This window comes from Lutra lutra, chromosome 13 (assembly GCF_902655055.1).
Source record: "Lutra lutra chromosome 13, mLutLut1.2, whole genome shotgun sequence".
Classification (NCBI taxonomy): Eukaryota; Metazoa; Chordata; class Mammalia; order Carnivora; family Mustelidae; genus Lutra; species Lutra lutra.
Window position 1 is genome coordinate 25,027,805 of NC_062290.1, and position 10,719 is coordinate 25,038,523.

The following is a 10,719-nucleotide window of genomic DNA, read 5'->3' on the forward strand; positions in this document are numbered from 1 at the left end:
TGAAACAAGATGGAATTGGGAGGGAGAGAAACCATAAGTGACTCTTAATCTCACAAAACAAACTGAGGGTTGATGGGGGAAGGGAGGTTGGGGGGGGGTGGGATTATGGACATTGGGGAGGGTATGTGCTATGGTGAGTGCTGTGAAGTGTGTAAACCTGGCGATTCGCAGACCTGTACCCCTGGGGATAAAAATATATTGTATGTTTATAAAAAATAAAATTAAAAAAAAAAAAGCTCTTTGGATACCAAAAAAAAAAAAAAAAAAAAAAAAGCTAATCATGAATATGGTCTCAATCAAAGATGAGCTTTAGTCTGAATCCAGGAGGAAGTTTTGGAACACATCCTGCACTAAGTAATCTCACCCTAAGATGAGGAACCAGGCTTTCATCCCTTGGTACCAGTTAATTGTTAACTGAAGTTTGTTGGGTGGGTACTGTGTAGGGGGTAACTCTCTAGATAAAGCGCCAGCTGTGAGTTGTTAGCAGCAAGCACTTGTGGCAGCTAAAGGATGGGCACATTGGCAGATGAAAAGGATCCATACATCAATACCATCCGTACAACAGATCAGTGGGATGTCTGAGATTCCATACTCTAGAACAGCTCTTGGGTGATGCCAATGTGACTAGGCCAAGGACCACACTTTGAGTGGTATGAAATAGATTGTTTTTTCAGGTTTTTCTACCTTTTTCCCCTATATCCCTTTTACTTTTCTTTCCTTCATTTTTCTCCTTTCTAATTACACTGATCTCCAAACCAGTTTGTGGGACTGCATTCAGAGATTTGGGTAACTCCCAAGTTTTTTTTTTCAGAAGAAAGGAAAGAAAAGCCTCAATTTACTACTTTTCTTTTGATACATCCAGTTACCTAAACTAAAGTTGATTTTAAGCAGGATTCTTTCTTCACATGAATCAACAGTTCTTTTTACTTTTTACATTATTTCTTTAATTTTTATTTTTTATTTGCATATAGTTGATACACAGTATTGCCTTAGTTTCAGATGTACAACTTAGTGATTTGACAAGTTTTTGCATTATGCTGTGTTCACCACAGGTATAGGTATAGTTCTTTTGGACAGGTTTATTCATTTATTTATTCATTCAAGATTTATGCACCCATTGGGAAGAGAGAGTGTGCACATGTGCATGGAAGTAGGGGGAGAGGCAGGGGGAGGGAGAGAATCTCAAGCAGACTCCCTGCCATTCGGGGAGCCCCACCTAGGGCTCCATCTCAAGACCCATGAGATCCTGACCTGAGTGGAAATTATGAGTCTGATGCTTAACCTTAACCAACTGAGCCACCTAGGGGCCACAGGTCTTTTTAAATATATAGTCTTGGGATCTGATTCAAGAACAAGGCAGGACTCCCAGCTTTTCGTGAGAAGACCAGTAACAGCAAAGCTACCTTAAAGTAGGAACCACAACCAATCTTTTGATTTCAGTGTAGCACTAAAAGACGTATTTACAAGCCTAATTACTATGGGGTCTCCCGATTGGATGGGGGCCCCCAAATGTGAGGTGAGCAGATCTGGTGGAAGCCTGCAAGGCACAGGTGGTGAAAGAATTCACCTAAGGCAGAACAAAGGAGATAGAATACACCTTGAACACACTGCAAGGGAGCAGCAGGCAGGACAGCAGAACAGAGACTGGGGCAGGCTGTCGTTATAGGGGGAAGGTGAGGAGGTATGGAACATAAAGAATTTTCCTTTTTTGGTACCTGTGTCTGGGTGTAAGTAACCTATTGATCAGCTAGGGCTTAGGGATATTTTGATGTGGGTCACCCACTGGGCTTGTTCGAACTCAGCCAGAGCATCACTGTGGGCCCTTCGGCCTGACTCACGTTTCCATTGTTCAAGCGGATTGCCTGAAAGTGGCCTCTACAATTGCTTCCAACTTCTTTGGAAATGCTGAGATCCCAAAAAGTTAAGGAATGTATTCAAGGTCACACAAGAAGTGACTGGCAACTTTTGGATAAGGTACATCCTCATCCTTGGGCCTCCTGTTATGCTATGCTACAATTAATTTGAAACTGGATTGCTGCACCTTGAAAACAGTTCTCAAAGTAGGGCTACCAGTCATTTTTATACTTACACTTTATTCTTAGAGCACAGTGGAGTAGAGCATTGACATGAAAATAGAAACACTGTGTCAAAGCCAAGCTTCAGGGCTCTAGACACTCTAGAGTGGACTGAAAGGTCTGACTTAGTTTACGATGCCAATATTCACTTCAGAGAAAATCTCCCATTATTACAGCATCATCCTCTTTAGTGTAGAAAAAAATTTTTTTAAAGATTTTATTTATTTATTTGACAGACAGAGATCACAGGCAGGCAGAGAGGCAGGCAGAGAGAGGAAGGGAAGCAGGCTCCCCGCTGAGCAGAGAGCCCGATGTGGAGCTCGATCCCAGGACCCCGAGATCATGACCCGAGCCGAAGGCAGCGGCCCCAACCCGCTGAGCCATCCAGGAGCCCCAGGTGTAGAAAATTTTTAATAAGACCATAATATCTGCTTCAGATTGGAGAAGATGACTTTTATTGCTCTCTGCCATTTCTTAAGTATTGCCATTTTTCGTGGCATGGAGATGACTGGGAAACAATGTATTCAGCACAGTACAAGACTATTTTTCTCTGTTCACATTAAAATTAGGACATTATTACCATAATCATTAACATTATCCTCCTTCTCCTCCCCCTTCTTCTCATCAAAATTAAGTCTCACTGAAGGCTCTGTACCAGGCATCTCTTGGCTTCCAAAAGTAGCTATTTATTAAATGAAAATGTGGCTGAGACTGCATGTCAGGATGAGGAAGAAGCGGTGCCTCTGGGCAGGTCTGATCTTCCAGGCAGGTGACCTGTTCCTGCAGAACTGAAAGGAGACTCTGCTGGGCCAGGGTGAAGGCTGTCCTACCCTTTCACAGATGACCAAGTTAATAATGCTAGGCCAGGGGCGTCCAATAAAGGGCATCCCAGTTTAAGAAAGACATGAGAAGTTAGGAGGCAATTCAGTGCACAGCTGTCATGAATATAAAAGAGTTTAGAAAAGAAGGAGGAAGAGTGGAGGGAAATACTGGGATTATTTAAACCTGACAGAAAGGAACCTGGAAAAACTGTCACAGGTAGTTGATTTTCAAACATACATAGGGATGATAATATACGGTGGAGCTTCTCAACCCCTTTTCCTGGCAAGGCACTCCTAGGAAAGGATACACAAGGTCCACAAGGGCAATCAGGTGAGGCTCTTCAAGACTACATTCTGCAGGAAGGCTGTGACACTCCTGGGTCCCACCCTGCCACCAGAGAAGGGGATCAGTAGCTTACTTAGGAGCCTGCAACCTATCCCGGCCTTTGGGGAGTTTATGAACTGTATGTTTGTGCTCCTCCCCAAATTCATATGATGAAACCCTAATCCTAATGTGATGGTATTAGGAGATGGGGACTTTGGGACATGATTAGGTCATGAGGGTGGGGCCCTCATAAATGAATTTAGTATCCTTAGAAAAGAGACCCCAGAAACCTCTCACCCACTTTTTCTGCCACATCAGGTTGTAGGGAAAAGAAGCACCTGCCTGTGAAGCAGGAGGAAGGTCTCAACAGACACTGAATCTGCTGTGCCCTGACCTTGGAATTCACATCCTCAGGAACTATGAAAAATATATGTGTGTCGTTTAAACCACCTGGTCTATGGCATTTGTTACAGGGCTGCAACTCACTGAGAAGGGATTTGTATACCTATTAGGGTACTGGTGTACAGAACACAGTATTTTAGGTAGAGTAGGAAGAACTGGGGTCAATATTTTATGAAAGACTGAAATAAAAGGAGAAAACACTTTATTCTTTGATATGAAATATACTGGATTGTTTTGTCAAAGGGTGTGTGTGTGTGTGCGCGCGCACGCGTTAGCTTGTCCCCAAACCTTTTATGCAGTTTAACTTCACTAACTTTAGGAATACGAGTGCTACAGACTTACCCCCAAGACCATTTGAAGGTTTAATTATTTACATTCATTTTATATTGATTTTAGTTTTGGGATTATTGAATAATACATTATTGAGTTTAATTGAGCCAGCCTCTCTGACGGAAGATACTAAAGGCCGAATGAAACAAAAACTGAAATGTGCTGTGCAACATGTTCAAAACTGAGTGTGAAAGAACTTTAAGGTCTCTATCTGGGTTCGTGGAAGCCAAACACATTTTCTTTTAAAGGTTTTATTTATTTGACAGAGAACACACAATCAGGGGAGCTGCAGGCAGAAGGAGTGGGGGAAGCAGGCTCCCTGTGGAGCAAGGAGCCAGATGTGGAGCTTGATCCCAGGACCCTCAGATCATGACCTGAGCTGAGGGTGGTTAATCAACTGAGCCACCCAGGTGTCCCAGGTAAACACATTCTATATGAATGATGAATCTGAGGACCTATGTGATCCTGAATGTAAATGTCAGGGTACAAGCAAAAATTCCAGGTAGCCTTGCAGACTTTCAAGGAACAGACCTAGTAAGACCCAAGTCAAGGTCTCAAATAGTAAAAGGGGACCCAGGTAATATATGAATTATACATGGAACAACAGAAAATTTCATAAGTTTCATAAATGATGAAAAGGAGTAGGAAAATAGGATAGCAGACCTGAAGGACTAGGAGGATGGAGGGGTCTTCTGAGCTAGTAGGTGGGGAGGGGCTGTGGACACACCTTGTTCAACTGTCCCCTCCCTCACCCTCAGAAACTCTTTGTGACAGTGCTCTGTGATGTAAGCCTGGGGAGAATATATATTCAGCGTGTGCACAGTATAGGCTGTCTTGTGATTCAGACAATGGAGTTCAAACACTGGAATGTTCTCTCATTTCTGAATAGTGATACTAAAACATGTCCGAGCTTTGGCTCAACATGCTTAGAGACTGATCCCAACTTCACCTTCCTGTGTGGGTTGGGAATGCTCCTTCTGTTCCTGTGCTACCTGGTGGGGATTCCATTTCCAACTTGGAAAACCAAAACCACCCAAAAGGTAAGAAATCCTTGGGGGGGGTGGTGGTACGCAACATAGATTATTACGGTTTCCATTTCTAATCCTAAATTTTATTCCTTTTTTTTTTTAAAGATTTTATTTAAGACAAAGCAGGAGAGCACAAGTTGGGTAGGGGACAGACGGAGAGCTAAGCAGGGAGTGCCATGTGGGGCTAGATCCCAAGACCCTGGAATCCTGACCTGAGCCCAAGGCAGACACTTAACCAACTGAGCCATCCAGGATCCCTAATCCCAGGTTTTAAAAGGAGTTTGATAGAGTGGGAGAAACACCTAAAACGGGAAGTCTTAAGAGAACAGACATTCACTCCTCTAGGAAAAGAGGCCTGGCAGGGGTAAGTGTTAAGAAAGGACTAAACTTTCTACTTGAAACTACAGTCTATCTGGGTATGGTAGTGGTTCTTGGATAAAATCCCAAACACAGGGAGTCTGTAGTCCTGGATTTGGTTATGTTGAGAGGATGAGGTCTGTGTAAGAGAACAAAGTTTCCCAGCACTCGATCCTATCGAGTCACATTCCCATGTCCAGCATCACTCGATCAAGCCTTCCTTCATGCTGGGCTGATCAGGAGAACACTGCTCAGCCTCTGAGAAGACAGTGCGTCTGAGCTATGACCTAGGATACAGGGTCCTACCTGAGGCAGCACAGATGTGACTGTTGGGCTTCCTTTTCTATGTCCTCATTGAACAAAAGACTTCTGACTGGGAATACCAAGTGTGGACCTCCCAGACAAAGTCATCCCTGAGTTTTTCAAAGAAGTAAATATTGACAACATTTTATCACCTTTAAAACTGAAAAAAGCAAGGAACACAAAGTTCTACGAAAGTCCTAGAATTCTTGCATAAAGAATGTTTCCATTTCAGAGAGAAGAGTAAGACACGGGTCCCAACCCCCCTCATTCATTTTTCTTCTTGCGTCAGGGCAGAGCCCAGAGGAGGAGGAAAGGTGGGACTCTGGAAGGTAAGGTTCTGCCTATTCCACCTGAGCTCTCCAAGACTGATCCTTGCTGTCCTCTCCATGAGGGCCCAGTCCATGACCTCTGAGGATGTGAGCTGCTAGATACATTCCCTCAGAGGAGGGGCTCGTGGAAATGCAGCCAGAGTGCAAAACCCTTCTCAGATTCCCTGCTCTGACCATTACTGAGCATGAAGCAGTGATGGATCTGGACAATGGGTGCTGCCCAATAGGTGGTCGTGTGAGATGACAAGAGTCAGAACTTCTGTCTCCTGACTTTGTGAAAGCTCTGTGACATCATAGATACTCAGGAGTCTTCCCTGACCTCTCTGCTTCACAGAGGTGGTCGGATCATCACATGGATAATTTACATGAAAGTACTTTATACAGGAAGCTAGATTACTAACCAGCTTCACATCATTGGCCATTTGCCCTCATCTATTGATTATTGGGGCTTTCAGAATCCCAACATCCTGAGGCTGTCCCATAGGGGGCTCCTGTATTAATACCTATTATTTCTACTTTCACTATATAACTCATTCTCCTGTTTCCTCAGACAACACATGGTAGCAACGGGAAGTGGAGGAGAGCCGGAAGCTGATCTCTGTTTTAAGAAGGTGACCAGTCTTTCCCCTCTATCCTGTTGCCTCTTAGAGCACATTTTATACAATTGCAGGATTCACTGCAGTCTGTCATAGCCATGGGGGGGTAGCCATAGCAACAGATATTGGGGTGAAGGCTACTGAGTACACTGTCAAGTCATAAAAGTGGGCATTGTGGGGGCATCAGGCTTCAGGTGGCCCCTCCCTTGTCAGGCCTGCATGGCCTCCTCCCCTTGTTCTGTTCCTGGCTGCAGTTCTGTACCTCCTGTCTCCAGCAGCCCCCTCAGCCGACATCATGATACCATCCAGTTTCGTCAACTGTTATGTCCAGAACCCCTCCTGTGAGGTATGTAATAGCACAACTGCTGATATCAATGGACTGCTGTTCCTACAGGTACTGGAAGATTCTACTCCCTTGGCTTCCATGGCTCCTGTAAGGCTTCTTCATCGTTCACTCTCTCCTCTGACTTCTCAGCAATCCCTCCAGGAGAGCTAATACCAGCTTTGCTGCCAGAGCCTTCCCTACCACCTGCCTCCATCTTCTCACCTAACCCAGTGATCCCTGTGGCTGATTTCTTTCCACCCTCACCACTGGGTGATTCTTTGCCACCAGAGCCCTTTCCTCCCTTGGATTTCAAATTCCCAATGGACCATTTCCCAGCCCAGCCCCCTGCCTTTGCACCTCCTGTCCCATAGCAACATGCCCATTCAGTGGACCATAGTGTCCAAACAGAGACAATGTCTCTAAATACCATCTTCTCTCCGGAACCTACACTTTCCCAAGAAGTCAGCCCCTTACCGGAGTTGTCCCAGAGGGTGAATCCCACTGAGACCTTTGCTCGTCATCACGCACCACCAATCCCCATCTGCTTCACCACCGCCAGACTGCAATTTAACTGTGACTCAATCTAAACCGATTTCCATCTCAAGGAAGCCTGTTCCAGAGAGCTCACCCCCAAGAGAGCTCTGGTGGGTTGTCTACTTGTGTCCCAACAATCACAGGCATTGACCCCTCCAGCTTGTCAATTTTAGACCTCCCTTGGTGGCAAACTCATGCCAAAGACTTCTTCCCTTCAACCCTGGCTCCACGTGCTTTCCATCAAGAGTTTCTGGCCCTCCATTCTTCAGAGGCTTCTTCCAGGGGAGACCCTGCAACCAACCTTGTAGAGCCTGGGAACCTCTCACTTCTCAGCCCTGATGCCCTGGCACTTCTAGAGAAACAAGTCCAAAAGAGGTGTGACTTCCTCAGGAGGAAGGACACAAAGGGTTCTTTCCCAAAGCAAAGAACTGCTGATAAGCATGATTTGGCATCCTCCCTCCCTTTCTGGAGCAGCAAAGACGGATCAAAGGAGCTGCATATGCAGCAGCAGCTCGCATATCCTGCAACCTGGAGGAGGGTCATTTACAGCAAACCTCCATCCAGCTCTTCTGGGGTCTCCAAACTCCGCATAGTGAGTCCTACTTACCTGCTGCCGATGCCTCAAATAACATCTCGAATGCCTCCCCAGAGCAGGAATCCCCAGTAGTTCCCCATCCACTTCCTCCATCCTTGCCCAAGAACCCACCTCAACTCCTGCCTCAAACCCAGCCCCTACATATCCCTCATATCCAGCCACAGGCCCACCTTCAATGCCCACTCCCAATCCTGCCATCTGGTCCTCTACCTGACATCAAGATCTGTGGAGTGTGTTTTCACAGACCTGGGAATGAATCTGAGAGTCATGTCAACAGAAATGCAACATCTGGAATGGAACGTGTTGCACAAGGTGCAGGAACCTGTGTGGGGCTTACCCACTGTTGTCCAAAGATCCCAAGAGGATTACCGTCCTTCAGCTCCTAACCATTCTCCCAAACCCTGTGCCACCAAGACCCAAGTTGTAATCTCTGTCCCTCCCAGGTCCATGCTACTATCACTATCCCTCATGCACAGTCTCCTCTCAGTGATGAGATTCGGAAGAAAACTAGAGAGGCAACTTCGAAAGAGGCTCATCCAACACAGGTGGGACCTGCCCTGCAGGATCTATGAGTCTCTCGCAGTGATGAGCAGTCCGAGTACTCTTCCACAGCTACCTGAGTCTCAGGGCCATCGTGGATGCTCAGGGAACTCTAATAAGAGTGAGATCAAATTGAGTGTCTCTAAAAGTGTGTACGTGGAGGACCCAAGAAATGCTTCAGCTAGAATACAGTGACCTGGCAAAGTACAAAGATGACCTGGAGAAGGATAACAATGATTTGGAGAAGGACAAAATTCTGGAGAAGGAAAATGATGACTGGAAGACGAATCAGGGATGCAACCCAGAGAATGGCCCAAAAGATTATCTGTTGAGTGACCCAGTTAGCTCTTCAGATAATGAAATGGGGTAGGATTCTGAGAAAGAAATTAGGAGCCCCTTCAGTGAAGAACTCCATGGTGTCTGCAGAGACTATGGGTGAGAGACAACTTGAAAATGCCCTGAAGATACATTTAAGCAGAAAGTCTGAGGAAATCAATGAGGGTCAGTTGCCTGGGACTGTGCGTAATTCACAGTATGCTATGAAGCAGACATCACCTCTTTCTGAGAAGTTTGCCAGACTGAAATAAAACAGAGAAGTTTGCCACCATCAGAAGTTGAGGGCTACTCTCTGAATACCTTCCAGGAGCTTCCCTTTGTTGAACGTAGTGCAGAAGAGAAGCTGGAAGACCATGTTTAAAGATTTCATAAGAGGGGGACTTGGGCCCTTCCCCCTAGGGTCCATGAAATCATAAAGCTCTTTTAATCGAAAGAGTCCACATTCCATTCTAGCCTTTCCTCCTCAACCAACGTGATTTCTGGGGCAAATTGTAAACCTGGGAGCTTCAACTCCCTTGATGGAAGCTCGAAATCTCTCCATGGAGACAAAACAGGAACGGCAAATTCAGCCCCCATCCCCGATCGTCCTCTCCCTGCCACCTTAACTTTGAGCCAAGAAGGACAGAGAATTCTGAGGTAATCACCCTGTAATATCAACCATCAGCTTGCAGAGGATGTTCTGAAAACTAAGGATGGCAATCAGACTCTTCTAGCTGTCAGACATGACACCATAGGCATAAGACGACACCCAAGGCTGCCTACAAGGCAAGGTGCATTCAGACGTGAGCCAAAGAGTAAGAGTGCAAATTCCGGTAGGTAGAAGAGGAGGGCAACAAGGCATAAAGCTGAAGAATCCAGACCTGTTGTTATGCCGACAGAGTCCAGGGAGATATTCAGGACCAAGGAATTTCATACACATCAATCACAACCTAGCATCTTGACAGCCAACAAGCCAGTTAGCTCCCAAATTATAAAGGGGAAGAAGCATCAAGTCAAAACCACTATCCCACCAAACATACCAATTCCGCAAGATCCGAAATCATTGAATCTCAAAGAATAACTCTTGCATGAGTTAAAGCTTATGCTGGAGAACAGGGAGTGTAACCAGGCCCAAGCCCAATGCACTGGCCTGCCCCCTGCCTCAGATCATTTGACTTAGAGGGCCACACTGCCTCATGACCACGGTGTCTCCAGTGGGGACACGAGAGCTTCCCAGGTGCTGCGTGTCCATGCAGAGGACACAGGAATTACTGTGGAACAACGGCAGGAGCCCTGGGTCCCTAAGCATGTCTTAAGGAAGTGCCAGAAGAAGAGCCCGCCCCCCCCCAACCGGCTGCAAAGACCAAGAGGCCTCCGGGTTCCAAGGCACAAGAGCGTGGTGGAGAGGATGCAGGACAGGAAACATCCCAACCAAGAACAGACAGTTTCCCTACTAAAGTTGTGGCAATGAAGAAGAGGTTCCCTACTCAGGGCGCGGTATTGAGGGTAAACCTGGGAAGAGAGCCTTCCCAGACCCTATCACAGAAGGGTCAGCTGCCTCCTAAAAGCCTTTCACAGAAGGGTCAACCTCCTACTGAAAGCCTTTTCAGGAAAAGAAAAAAAAAAAAAAAGGATTTTTTTTTCAATGGCTTATGCCTGGGATAAAATGCAAAAGGCGAGAAAACTCCCAGGAGAAGCATAGTCCCCTATCATCAAGGGAAAGCAGAGGCCTACTTAAAGGCAGAGCTGCCTTTACCGGGATGCCCGAAGCTCAGAAAATCATGACCGCTGTTGGGAAGTTCCAAGAGGAGCAATGGGCCGTTGGCGTGCAATAGGCAGCACCT

At 46.0% G+C, this 10,719-nt stretch overlaps 2 pseudogenes; both read left to right on the forward strand.

Moving 5' to 3' along the window:
• Positions 1–4,502: 4,502 nt before the first annotated feature.
• Positions 4,503–7,414, forward strand: LOC125083058 (spermatogenesis-associated protein 31D3-like; annotated as a pseudogene).
• Positions 7,305–8,950, forward strand: LOC125082954 (spermatogenesis-associated protein 31D3-like; annotated as a pseudogene).
• Positions 8,951–10,719: the final 1,769 nt, after the last annotated feature.